The sequence below is a fragment of the Gossypium raimondii genome, chromosome 13 (genome assembly GCF_025698545.1).
Source record: "Gossypium raimondii isolate GPD5lz chromosome 13, ASM2569854v1, whole genome shotgun sequence".
In the NCBI taxonomy this organism is placed as follows: Eukaryota; Viridiplantae; Streptophyta; class Magnoliopsida; order Malvales; family Malvaceae; genus Gossypium; species Gossypium raimondii.
The window spans coordinates 44,716,480-44,729,259 of NC_068577.1; the positions used below are offsets into that span (position 1 = coordinate 44,716,480).

Genomic DNA, 12,780 nt, shown 5'->3' on the forward strand with positions numbered 1-12,780 from the left:
AATCAGCGCCAAATTTTGTAAGTAAAATGAATTTTGTGGCGTTTTTATAAAAAACGCCACTAAAAATAAAATTAAATTTTTACCGTGAAACTTCAAGTTTTGAAAAATTCAATGCGTATTTGCGGCATTTTTATGAAAAACGCCGTTATTGCTTAACTTTTGCGGCGTTTTTCTCATAAACGCCGCTAATGATTGACTTTTTCTTACAATTTTATATTTAATTATTATATAATTCATATCAAATTTAAATAAATAAATTTTGAAAATTTAAGTAATATTTAAAAGAATTAGATAAATTTTAAAATTTTTATATAATTTTTATGTAAGAAAACAAAACAAAAACAAAAATTTTAAAATATGAAAAAAACTTTAAAAACTATATTAATGATAATTTTAATAAATTAAAATTCATATTATCTCTTTTATTGTCAATCATTACATTAATTTGTTACATTAATTAATTTATTTATTTATCAATTTTTCAAAATCTAATATTTAAATATATCAAATGATTTAAACCATTTAATCTAAATTTAGATTAAATATTTTTAAATATAAAACTTTAATTAATTGTATAAAATTTCATCATTTAACAAATCTAAAGTAAACCTTAAATCCTAAACCATTTAATATGTATAAAATTGATCTATTATCTCTTATATAATTTAAACTATAATCATAATTTTAATATATTAAAATTAATATTATCTCTTTACAATTATATAAGAAATTATTTAATATATAAATTAAAAATATCAATTAATCTAAACCCTTAACCCTATCTCCTAAACCCCGAATCATAAAACATAACCCCTAACCCCTCTTTTACAATTATATAAAAACTTAATTAATATATGAATTAAAAAAATACTAATTAATCTAAACCTTAAACCCTAACCCGACCCTAAATCTTTAAACCTTAAATCACTAACTCTTAACCTCTAACCTTTAACCCCTAACCCCTAACTACTAACCCCTAAATCTTATTTAATATATAAATTAAAAAACACTAATTAATCTAGACCCTAAACCCTAACCCAAATCCTTAACCCCTAACCCCTACACCTTATTCAATATAAATTAGAACACACTAATTAATCTAAACCCTAAACCCTAACCTGACACTAAATTCATAAACCTTAAAACACTAACTCTTAATCTCTAACCCCTAACCCCTAAATTACAACCCTTAAACCAGAATTCCTAATCCATAATCCCTAATTCCATAATCTATAAACCTTAAAATTATAACTCCTAAACCGGCCTTAAATCCTAAATTAACCATATACCCTAAACCATATATATTAAACCCTAAACTATAATGTTAATTAATTAAATATTTTAAAATTAATATTATTGTATCTTTTACAATTTAAGTTTTATGATATTTTATTTTACTCATAATTTAATATATTTTTCTAGTAAAGTAGTTTAAATAAACTGTGATTGAAAATAATAATAAATAGTTAGGAGTTAGGACTTCTCTTTAATAAAAAATTTTGTATTAAAAATATTATTTGTTATCATTTAAATGTAAATTTGACCAATATATAATAAATACAACGAAACATCTATTTTTTTAACTTATAATAAAAAAATATAATTGAAACATTACTTGAGAATATATCAAAGAATGAGATAATTGAGAATATATCAAAAGCGGGCATTAGCGGCGCTTTTCAAAAACGCCGCTAAAGGCCCAATCATTAGCGGCGCTTTTTAAAAAACGCCGCTAAAGGCCCGAGCATTAGCTGCGCTGATTCAAAAACGCCACTAAAGGCCCGAGCATTAGCTGCGCTTCTTCACAAACGCCGCTAAAGGCCCGAGAATTAGCGGCGCTTTTTCAAAAACACCGCTAAAGGCCCCAAAAACTCAGAAAACGACGTCGTTCGGCTTAGGTTTTTTGCGGCGCTTTTTGGAAAACGCCGGTAATGCTTATTTTTAGCGGCATTTTCCAAAAAGCGCCGCTAATGCTCGACCTTTAGTGGCGTTTTTATAAAAGCGCCGCTAATGCTTGATTTTTAGTGGCGTTTTTTATCCAAACTGATAATAAAAACCCAAAGCAAAAATCTAAATTTATTTGTTTCAAAAATCCAAACTGATAATACTTTGATGGTATTTTGTTTTGACTAATTTATTTAAAATAATAGACAACCTTAATTAAAACCCAAAGCAAAAATCTAAATTTATTTGTTTCAAAATATTTCTTTTAATTTCATCTTTGGACAAAAATAGTAACTTGTAAGTGATATATAATTGTAGTAATTAAAAGCGATAATAAAAACATGTCGAAAAATAAATCTTCCTTTGGGCGATTTATTACTTACATGTACATGTAAACTGAATAATTGTCACATGCTTATTACCATAATTGCACATGTAATATTATTAACCTTCCTTTGGGTCGATCAATATTAACATACAATCTTTTATATTTTAAAACAAAATAATTTACACAAAAAGATCACTTTGGCAACTTATTGCTTGGGTAAAGTTATTTTTAAAATATATACACATTTCAATATTCAAATTGAAAGTTTTCATAAGAGTCAAAGGTTAAAATTGAAATTTCTAATTCAAAATAAGATTTATCCAAATGGCTTAATTGTTTTTTAAAGAAAATGTTTAAACATGGAATCACCAATAAAACATGATTGCACATATATACATAATTGGCTATATATGTAAATATTAACAACCACTTCATGTATATTAATAACATAAATCCATAAGCCATACTCTGAAAAAAGCTTAGCAATCACCTACCACTTCACTTCAGTTAATCAGAGACCATACTCAAAATTATATCAACCACGTTCTAAAGAAAATCAATTTAGCGAAGAATTCACACTAATCAAAAGTCATAACATGAATAAAATCTTGCGCATAACTACTAAAGTGTCCCCAGAACAATATATCTAACACCATAAAACCGTAAAACAAGCCAATTATCTCAACCTATAAAACAATTTCTTATATATTTATTTAATAAAGTCTAATTGCCATAACTTAGATCGAATATACTATCACAAATGAATCAATTTTAATAAACAATCAAAATCATAAATCAATCCAAAAAGAAACAGGTAGAAGATTGTAACTCTCAAAAATAAAATTTATTCTAAGTAAATAAATTATCACTACTTTCTAGCAGAATAACGATTACTCATGAAGTGTGTATTTTAGGTCGACCGATATCATCTATTTATAGAAAGAGATATAAAAATCCTGATGGAACAAACTCTTGACAATTAATATTTATTTAATTGAAAATACACTCCTACTCCAACTAGGGTAGGAGGGGTGACACACCCTAATAAATATTACTAGGGTTGTCACGCCTCAATGTTTACGAGGGGTATTTGGGCCTCTCATGTATTTGATTCAATTATATGTGCTTTTTAACTAGATTAATTTATTAATTAAATAATTTTCTCAACTCAATTCTAATTATGTTCAAATCATAACAACTTTACCGTAAAAGAATTCATAAAGAAATATATTTAATTTCATTATTCAATGATTCACAATGACCAATTAGTTTTTTCATTTTCGAACTTCAATTATTTAATTATAATTAATTCAAAAATAATTCAAAAAATCTTAAATTAATTCTCAAGTCATTTTTGTACTTAATGAGAACACGCATTCATTTGTAAATGTGATCCATTTCTCTTACTTTATCATTTTCATTCATTTATGTTCATTTCTATCCATTTAATTTTACATGTAATTCATTTCGATTTCAACGAGCTAGCAGAGGGATCAATTAGACATATATAATTATAGTTCAAATAATTTATAATTAAGTTCTAACTTTTCACCTATTAATTATAAATTTATTTAGTTACAAAGTTATTATAAACTTATTTAGTTACGAAATCATTCCATTATAGTATTGTGCCTAAGCTCTCCTTAGTTATATTACATTATGAAAGTTATTCAATAAGTGCTCCTCTAATGACCTCATAACTGTGTTACCCTCATAGGATATCCTTAATCTCTTTGGATTAAATTCGTTCTCTCAATATGATTATATTTTATCACATGGTAACCATTACATCTTCCTTTATGAAAAGTCAATTACTATCAAATAGTAATCAAGTCATCTATCACAATGACATATGACCCGTAGATATCATTTACCCTTTAGTTGGGCTATGAACTCCACTATCGTGGAATGATGCTACATATTGCAAAAGTCGTATACCCAATGCACCAAGTTTTGGTTCTTTATTTATTTGAACTCAAGCTTTTACTTACACCAAAGTATATGAGTCATGCATAGATAGTCCATCATCCACTCAAGATTAAGATATGTCACACTATAAATGCATAAGTGAGTAAATTCATAAACGGATTTAGGATATATTTTACTTGGGTCATGTCTAATATACTGTACTATCAGTCCAGTCAGTAACATCTATATCTTTTGGGAGTTATCCACTCCGATGTTCAAGACAAAACATATCTCCAATCGGACTTGATAGACAACATATTAGTCTTTCAATCGATTTGCTTGTTTTCGATATTTACTAATACAAGCCGTTTTTCTGTATTATAATCTGACCACGTAACATCACCTAGTATTAGTTAAACATTAGATAATTAGTGAGCGAGTATTTGTTTCCATTTTACTTCACGTGCAAAAACCGTTGAGGACAATTTGTAAGAAATATTAATGTAATTAATGGATATTTTATTAAATCAATTTTTTTTAAAAATACAAGTGAATAAAGACGAATATATTACACTTAAGACACTAGATTAAAAAAAAAAGAGCCCTAAGGCTTCCCAAAATGGACACCAATCCATTTTTTTCATTTCCTCTTTTGACATGAGAACATTACGAATAAATTTCAATTATAATCCCTATACGTTTTAGATTATAAGAATGATTAAATTTTAATTTGATCCCTATATTTTGCTTAAATTTGAGACTTAATCTATATATTTTAATTTTGAAATAATTTGATATCTCAACTTTTATAATGTCATTAATTAGTTTAAATATTTTATTCTAATTAAAATGATGATTTGAATTTTAAGAATTGTTAGCACCATTAAAATTATTTAATAAATTCAGGTTCATTACAATATTATTTTTTGTTATGTGGATAACAAGTTTTTTTTCTTTTCAAAATGCTAGACCAACACAAAAGAATTTTAATAATGTTAACAAACGGACCTAAATTTTTAAATTTTAAAAGCAGAGACTAAATTCTTAAAAATAAAAATATAAAGATTAAATTTCAAAAGTAATACTCAATTATTGCCCGGGGCCCAAAACTGTTTACAGCCCACATTTGGCTGAATACAAACCAAATACATGAGGCCCAATAAAGCCCAAACCAATAACACTATACAGCCCGAATTTTTCAAGGTCACAGAAACCCTAAGAGGCTGATGGTTTCGGGGCCGCAACTACCCACGTTCAGCAAACCGTTCATCGAGCCACGTCTTTGCTCACACGTTCGGCAGTTTCCATAAGGCCCGTTTCAACGTTCGTTCCACCTGCAAAAAAACCACGAATCACATCACAACAGGCAAGGGATAGAAGTTAATTAATGGTTATTAGTTTTGGGTATAAGAGGCCGATTGTAAACCGATTTTGGGGTTAGCAAAAATTCTGTAAAGAAAAATTAGAAAGAAAATACAGAGGAGAAAGAAACAGAAAAGCAAAAGTTTTGAAGGTGAATTTGGATTTTCGTTTACTCTTTTACTCTTTTCTTATTTTATGTTTTCGGGGTTGCTTTTCTTTTTAATAAATGAAGTAGCAAAAGGAAAGAGGAAGGATGTGCTTACCAGCAAGGAAGAAATCTGTTGCCGAATCGGAGACAGAGATGCCAGAGGATGCGGCGGCTTTGGGTGGTGGCTTGGGATAAAGAAAACCCTAGCAGAGCATTACTCCCCTTTTCTTTTATTTTGTTCTAAAGCAGAAAAAAAGAATTTAAAAAAAAAAAACAAAGCAGATTTTTTTATATACTGAAATCAAAACGGTGCCGTATTAGTGACCTGTGCGACCCGACCCATAAACCCGTTTGAATCCGCGCATTTCTTCTAAAGGGACTATTTGCGCAATTAGTCCTCATGTTTTTATGGTGTTTTTCAATTATTTTTTTATTTTTTTATTTATTTCTTTCAAATTTTACTGCACATTTTATGTCTGTTTCAATCTAACCCGTGTTGTTGCGCAGCGTTTTGGAGGGAATGGATTAATTTCCCTTTTGGTCCCATACTGTTTATTGTGTGTTCTATTTAATCCATCGGTGTTTTATTTGTTTCAGATTTACCCCGAATTTCTGTTTTAAGTTTAATTTAGTCCTTTTGATTATTTTTCACTATTATTATATTATTAATTATTGTTATTATAATTATAATTATATTATATATTATTATTACACCTATAGGTACACGCATATATGTTAATATATGTATGTATTTATATATATTTAAACATTTTTAAAAAAATACATATGCATATTTTTATATATTTTATTATTATTTTATTTTCATAGTTTCTATATACATATATGTACACGTACATATATTTATATTTTATAATATTTTATAGTTTTATAATCCAAATATATTATTTTTATATAATGTATATGTATATACGCTATTCGACACTTTTATAAATATTTTTTAATCTTTTTATATGTACATATATGTTCATATTTTTATAATTACTAGTATATTATGCTTACATTTTATTTTTATGTAAACTTTATATATATTTTTGATTTTTGATTTTATTATTTTGTATACATATATGTACATGCATCAACATCTTATCATACTTTTAAAGAAAAATATATTTTGATTTTGGTCAAAATACTTAAATCATCATTTTTTTAAAAAAATTTAAATATTTGGCAATCATGATTCTCGAGAAAGATCGTGTCCTAACTTACTGGATCGTGATCATTTTTCGATGAATTTAGAAAGCTAAGTATTTATTTTACAATAAATTCACAATTTTCAAATAAAACCTTATTCTCGGGAATTCAAAATGTCGGGTTCAACTTACTGGTCGTGACATTTCGTTATCTCGAAATAAGAATTTCTAAAACAAAAAGCAATATTCGGTATTTTGAAGATATAAAATATTGTGCCCTAACTTACTGTGTGTGGTGTTTTATTTCTTTGAAATGAGAATGTTTTATCATTTTAGATTCATTCACGGGTTAAAAATTTCTATTTAAAATCTTTTCAAATTTTCGACATCAAGACATAAAATAATCAAATTTGGTACCGATTTTTGGGCCACGAGGTGCTAACCCTTCCTCGTATGTGAATCGACTCGAACCTGCTTTTCTCAAATTTTGCGACGAAATTGTTTTTTTGGTGAGCCGATCACACCTTAATAAAGGATCGGTGGCGACTTCAATTTTTGTTTTTAAAGTCGATAACTTATTTTTGTTTTCAAAAAAAATGGTTTCGACATCAAATATACGAAACTTTGAACAAATTGTAACCTTTAAATTTTTACATTATAATTTAATCAAGAAATAAATAATTATACCAACGTGAAGCATAGTTGGAAACTATACTAATTTTGAATAGCTTTTAGTTTTTTAATAATTTTTAATATTTCCTAATGATGTCATGTTAATGTATTAATCTAAGTATTTGTTACTGGTAGGGCCTAGTTTAGTATTATTTTTCAAATATATTTTTGAGTAAAAATATTTTGAGCAAAAATTAAAAGTTTTGCTTTTATTTTTGACTAAAAAGTATTTTGTAAAGCATTTGCTTTTGAAAAGCCTAAAAATATTTTGTTTAACAATGTTTTATTATGAAAATATTTTTATTTTAAAAATGCTTCTTAGAAACAATACTAAATTGACCCTAATTTAATTAAAAATAATTTAAGAACTTAATTAATTTAATTTAATTTTAATAATTAAAATTCGAAACCTGAACCTATACTCAATAACCACAAACCAAATTAAATTTTTAAACCAAACCCTAAAAGCTTACTAACACTAATTTAATCTTACCCGGTATAAATTATTGAAAGAAAAATCTTACCTGGTTTAAATAAAATTACGAAACTATCACTAGACTTTGATGAATTTTCTTTTTACTATTAAATTAAAAAAACTTATATTTTCGTCATTAAAATTATTCACTTATAACATTTTGATCACTCGTGTTAATGCCCTTACAACGTGAAGAAAAAGTGAGACAGCTTATTAATTTAAGGATCAATATTCAATTTGATTCTTAAACTATAGTTAAAATATTCATTTTGATACTTTAGCAACATTTTTAACCATAATTCTGAAAAATATTAAAAAATTTAAAGATTAAAAATTCTGAAATTTCATTATTTAATTTTTAAATTTATAAAATATTTTTTAAAATTATAATTATGTATAAAAAATAAAAAATTCATACTTTTAGAACAAAAATTTGATCAAATTATAATTATGTGAAATGAAGAACAAAAACAAACCTTCTCCGGTCTAAAATCCCACCAAAATCTTGATAAAATTCACCACTTAAAAGGAAACCAAATCCACCTCGGAACTAGCGGCTTGCTCTGCAATGCTTAAGAGCTTCATACCTTCTTTCCAGCACTCGGCACCTCTTTATAGAAGCCAAGCATATTCATTGATAAGCTCAACAGGGAGAAAAGCATCTAATACCCCCTAACCCCAAACCGTCGCCGGAATAGGGTTACGAGGCATTACTGGACATTTCGGATAATTTACAAATAATTCGTAAAAAAATAACAAACATATATAAAATAATCATAAATTCATATAAATATATACCAATTGGCTTCATTTTTTTTTTAAATTCAATATAACCTCTTTATAATTATTGAACTTTCCTTGCAAATTTCAAATCGCAACCAAACCAATTCCAATATTTTAACCAATACATTTATATACTCAAATATACTTAAATCATACTTGACATATTGACTTAACAACTTAATTAATGAAAACCCTATTATCATTTCTAATTAGTTCATCAACTATTCAAGCCATTCCAATTCAATACCAATGCCATAAACAATTTCTAGCATTTTACTAATTTAATCGTCAAAACACCAAATATCTTTCTTTACAACAAAATTATATAACATACTAAAATAACCATTATAATCCCTATGTACATGCCACTTTCACTTAAAGGAAGAAAACATCACCAAAATCTTTATCTTTGAGTCGGGATTGTCACGGATCTTGAACCGAGACTCTGACTCCTTTTTAACCTGCGCACGGAAACAATCGTACGCTGAGTATTTTATACTCAATAGTATTACCATAATTCAAATTATAATAGCAATAAAGAAATAGAATTACCAAGCATGTAACTATCCATTTTCTTATTTATCAATTAATTCTTAAACTTTCATCAATTAACAATAACAATAAAATTTATAACTATTCTTCAATTTCAATCACTTATCACATGTAACAATTTCAATCACTACTTGAACATTAAGTTCATGCCTTTTGTTTTCAATCTCGATTTCAATCCACAATTTTAAATTTTCTCATATTCAATACTACAATCGATCAAATTCATTTGATTTTCTCATTTCAATTATTCACACTATTAACAATCTGGACTTTGACGGATACACGGATTCCAACCCAAACACATTAGTATGGCACATTGTGCCTAAAACGGTACATAGTATCTAATCAGTATACGACACATAAGTGCCTGAAACGACACACGAGGTGCCTGATACGACACATAAAGTGCTTGAGATACGACACATAAAGTGCCTGATCGACAAAGCCGATAAATCCCGTACTCTTCCAAATCCTATGCATGCCAATTATATCTGACTCAGTCCGACTAGTTAATAGGGTATTTCAATTTCACAATCCAATTTTCACCTTTATTTCAAGAATTCATTTTCAATATCAATTATACTTTTTCATTCACTAATCAAAACACAATTCAATACCAACACATACTTTTCAAATTCACATTTCAATTAAATTTTACTTTTCCATTTTCAAGTCAAATTCATTTCAATTCCACACATATATCCATTATTCAATTGAATTTCTTTCAACTTAATAATAATACTTACCTTATATTTCACTTACCTTATTATTTGCTTACCATACACATAATTTAAATTTAACATTAAAATAATAAATAATTTGAATTATAGTAATACAAACCCGAATTTTGCAGTTACTCCTCGACGACCTTCTCCTTCCCTTTTTATGCCGATACCTCGAATTCTTTATTAGCTACGAAAATTAAATAATTAAATAATTAATTGCAGCACAAATTTTACAATAATAATAAAATTTCTATCCAATTTTATACTTTAATTCCAATTTAATTCTAACTAGATTTATCTACTTTTCTAATTTAATTAACACTCTATTTCTATTCAAATTTTATCTAAACTCAAATTTAACTACTAAAATTTCAACATATTTCACTAATTTCAAATTTTCCTCAATTTAGTCCCTACAACATAAAACTTAGAGCTTACTTCACAATTTAATCCTTTTATCAATTCTAACTAGAAATTCTATCATTTAAATCCCTAATTCATTTTTTTGTTCAACATGAATCATATTAAAAATCTAAGAACTTACAAAATTTTAGCTTAAATTCAACAAAACTTTGTTCTAAGAATTCTAAAACATCAAAATTAAAAGAAAAGGACTTGATTGACTTACCAAATTAAAGCTTAAATCCTTAAACCCTAATTTTCCCTTTTCGTTTCTTTCTTTCTTTTCCTTCCCTGTTTCGAATGGTCTTTGTTTCTTTTCTTCTTTTATTTCTTTTATTCTTTTATTTTATTTCTTTTATGTATTAGTTAATAATAATAGCAAATATAATAATAATAATAATAATAATAATAATAATAATAATATAATAATAATAATATTTAATTCACAAATATCTTTTACTTAAATCATAAGAAAATATTTTATTTTATTACAAATGTGTTTTATATATTTTACACATTTATTATTTTATCACCATAGAATTGTCTTCATCTTATTTATTTCCTATAATATAATATCTTAATTTTAATTAATATAATTTATAATATTTTAATTAAATAATATTTTATAATATAAATCAAGAAAAATCTAAGATTTTTCTATTGCCGCCTAATCTTAAGCCATTGGCTTATTTACCTATTAGGTCCCCATTTCTTCCTTCTAATCTACAATTAAACTTTTAACCTTTATTCACTTTAGTCTCTTCTTTCTAATTACTCTAAATTAGGATAAATTTACTTAATTAAAACATAATTAGACACACCACTAGACTCATAAATATTTCTAATAATTATCTACAGGTTCAATTTTCTAAGACGGAGGCCCGATACTACTCTTTTTCCGATGCCCGTGAATTTTGGGTCATTACAAAACATGGACTTCGGTTCTTTCTAGGCTTAATGATAAATTTAGTTACTAACGTATACATGTTTTGTCAAAATAACCTTAATTGTATTTTTGAACTTTTTTACCATCAACCTTTATCCTTTTTCAAATTGTTTTTTAATAGATTTGATGAAAGTACCATTAAAAAGTTAACGGGATGATGTGAAATTTAATATGTGGAACATTTTAATGATATATAAGCTATCTTGAAAAAGTTAACGGGATAATGTGGAATTTCATATGTGGAACATTTTAATGAGATGTAATCTATTACTTAGGTAACCTAATAAAATAAATACATGTGGGAAAAATAAAATAAATAAATAAGTCATGAAGTTAAAAAAATAACTCTTAATTTAAAGATAATAAACGTAATTATCTAAAAAGTTTAAAAATGAATGCACACATTTAATATTTTTAGTATACTCATTAAAAATATTCCATATATGAAATTTCACATTATCCCTCATTAAATCTGTTAAAAAAAGCAATTTGAAAAAAAAAAGTTGATGGCTAAAAAAGGCTCAAAAATACAATTAGGGCCATTTTGACAAAACATATAAATGCTAGTGGCCAAATTTGTCATTAAACCTTCTTTTTAAAGCATAAAGGATTAACCTACATTGACAGGAGTTGATGGAAAACCTTTAAGAGAATAGGGGTGGGGGAGTCCTCCTCAACCGCCTCCACCAATGCCCATTTCATCAAATCCTTAGGACTCTCCTGGAAGAAGGCAATGGCCACAACAAGCAGAAAATTCAAAAGAAACCCATTCATGGATTTTGAATTACAAGAAAAAAGGACCATACCTTGAGTAAATGCCAAACAACTCCAAGAACTGCATAATTATAATTTAAAAATATATATAATTTTTAGATTTTTTTACATAATTATAATTTTAAAAAATATTTTTATAAATTCAAAAAATAAATATTAAATTTTCAAAAAATTATTTTTTTATATTCTTAGAAATTTTAAATACAATTTTCAGAATTTTCGTTAAAAATGTTGTAAAAGTACCAAACTAAATGTTTTAGCTATAATTCAGGGATCAAATTAGAAATTAATATTTGAATTAATGTGCCACTCCACTTGTCCGTTAACTGCAATTATCGGACGAGTGACCAAAACGTTCGAAGTCGAAAACTTTAGTGACGAAAATGGAACTTATCATAGTTCAGTGGCAAAAAGTAAAATTTCACCAAAGTTCAGTGACATTTTTGTAGTTTACCAAAAATAATCTTACCTCACGGGACTGGAATTATGAAATTTACATTCATGGACTAACGTAATCATTTTAGGCTTCACCAACTGAAGGGCAATCTAGTCTACATAAAAAAAAAAAAAAGCAGGAATATTCTCTCGACTTTCACTTCATTTTGTTTTT

General features: G+C 26.5%; 1 long non-coding RNA gene across 1 annotated transcript; it reads right to left on the reverse strand.

Annotated features, from left to right (window-relative positions):
- Positions 1 to 5,221: 5,221 nt before the first annotated feature.
- LOC105781822 (uncharacterized) lies at positions 5,222 to 6,266 on the reverse strand. The gene is made up of 2 exons (XR_001129621.2): positions 5,806 to 6,266; positions 5,222 to 5,514 (listed from the first exon to the last, which is right to left on the reverse strand). It is a non-coding gene; the product is annotated as an uncharacterized LOC105781822 (long non-coding RNA).
- Positions 6,267 to 12,780: the final 6,514 nt, after the last annotated feature.